This window comes from Myotis davidii, unplaced genomic scaffold (assembly GCF_000327345.1).
Source record: "Myotis davidii unplaced genomic scaffold, ASM32734v1 scaffold547, whole genome shotgun sequence".
Taxonomy (NCBI): domain Eukaryota; kingdom Metazoa; phylum Chordata; class Mammalia; order Chiroptera; family Vespertilionidae; genus Myotis; species Myotis davidii.
The window spans coordinates 238,053-240,374 of record NW_006298266.1 but is presented as its reverse complement, the minus strand read 5'-3'; the positions used below and the strand labels follow the sequence as shown (position 1 = coordinate 240,374).

The following is a 2,322-nucleotide window of genomic DNA, read 5'->3' as shown; positions in this document are numbered from 1 at the left end:
GGGGGGGTGGGGGACAAGATTCAGGACTCAAACATGAGGCTGCCACAGACCTAGAAAAGTTGTCTTCAAAGAATAAGGACTCTTGTTCTCAGTGGCACTGACTCTACTAGACAATGTACTTGGTACACTAGACCTAACACTGTTGTCTGGTGGCATGATGACCAGTGTCCCCTTCCCTTCTGGGAAATTTTACAAGGTATAAGAGAAAATAACTAAGCTAGCCACACCTAGAGTTGGACTTAAAATGGAATTTGTTAGCTTATTGGCTGGACTTCATTCCAAGTGACTTTAGACTTGTTCGTCATCAAATGTGTCCTGAAAACATTTGCCATTGCTGAGGACATCTAGAATGATAAAGTGTAAAACCTAAGGCTACAGATAGTTTTCTAGATATTTATAACAAAGGGCTCCTGTGTGTGTGTGCATGCACGCACGCTGAGAATTGAACCAGCAACCTTTTAGTGTACGGGACCATGCCCAACCAACTTGAGTCACATTGGCCAGAGCAAAGGGCTCCTTTTTTGAAATAAGGATCTCATCTTCCCAGGTGATCACTCTGAGGAAGATGCTATTTATTTGCTCAAGCTGGGACGCCCTTCACATCATTGACCCGAGAATGCCTGTGGCACCAGCTATACTTGGGACTGTCCTTCTTGCTCTTTTCTCTCTGCTGATTGCTTCCCAGAGGGGTCTGGATCTATCCCCACCTTTACTTCACCCTTTCTTCTCTTGCACTAAGTGAAATATACAGTGGCCAGACTGGTGGTTGCTATGGATGTATCCTTTTGAATCATTGGTACATAGAAACTACAATTCTGGTTCACTAAGGACCTGATAGTTTTGGGTATTGGGTTTTTTCTTATAGAGTCTATAAGAAAGAAAGAAAGAAATGGTGATAAATTGAGTGATTTTTTTTTTCTGTTTTCCCTTATCAACAAAAGTGAAACCTTTTAGAACTGCAAAAACGATGTACCTGGAGCAAGATGAAATTCTAAACCTTCAAGAGATGAGCGTTAGAAGGAGATGCCTAGAGGGATAGGGGTGAGTCACATGAGTGTGAAAGCCAGCTGGGCACAGAGAAGCTGGCCAAGAACTCTACTGTGTGTCCCGGGGGTCTTTTGGCTGGATTTCCCCTGGACCTATACCCATGCTGGCACATGGTGTGGTGTGAGAGTAGGTTATCCTTTTTTTTAAATTTTGTTTTATTGCTTAAAGTATTACAAAGAGTATTACATATGTCTCCCCCCCCCCACTCTCCCCCCTTCCGCCGCCCAGAGAGAGTAGGTTATCCTGAAGGATAATTCCAACTTCAGAATTTGACACCTTTAAGTGGTATATAAAAAACTGAGAGCAACGATAAAATAAAAATCCCAGACCCAGGATTTTGTTTCTCTCCTCCATGACAATCTTCCCTGAACAGCCATCGTGGTGGCCTTGGAGATACCATCCTTTCTCAAGATGGTGACGAACTTGGTGCGATGTTTGCCTATTCCATAGCTTCCTCATCTTCCAAAGGCTGAGGGCTCAGGTTGGGCCCTGGGATGAGTGAAGAGAAGAGAAAGGCTGGACAGGACCCCGAGGCATAGGCAGTTATGGGGCCGGATGAGGGAAGGAGAGGCAGGGCTGCGTCAGTGCCCTGGGGGAGAGTCATCTTACAGGGAAGCCTGACCTGGATTCCTTGGCTGCTGTGGGATCTCAGTCACCGGAACCTGTGTGGACTAAAGGACAAGAACAGTTTGATCTACTCCTTGGTGATGACCTCACTTGGACATTAAATTAATAAACCCAATTGAATGGAGCCTTAGCTGGGAATCGAGGATCTGGCATGTAGATTTTTTGTTTCTAAAGCCACAACGTGCATTTTCTTACTTTTTTTGTTTGTTATATTTCACTGTTGTATTTTTTTTATTATTATTAAATCTTTATTGTTCAGATTATTACATTTGTTCCTCTTTTTCCCCCTCATAACTCCCCTCCGCCCAGTTCCCGCCCCACCCTCCGCCCTCACTCCCCACGCACTGTCCTCATCCATAGGTGCATGATTTTTGTCCAGTCTCTTCCCGCATCTCCCACAACCCTTTCCCCCCCAAGAATAGTCAGTCCATTCCCTTTCTATGTCACTGATTCTATTATGATCACCAGTTCATTCTGTACATCAGATTATTTATTCACTTGATTCTTAGATTCACTTGTTGATAGATGCATGTTTGTTGTTCATAATTTGTATCTTTACCTTTTTCTTCTTCTTCCTCTTCTTAAAGGATACCTTTCAGCATTTCATATAATACTGGTTTGGTGGTGATGAACTCCTTTAGCTTTTCC

General features: G+C 43.6%; 1 pseudogene; it reads right to left on the bottom strand.

The window, feature by feature from the left end:
• LOC102770618 overlaps positions 1-2,322 on the bottom strand; it is a 28,369-nt pseudogene that overhangs the window by 4,757 nt on the left and 21,290 nt on the right.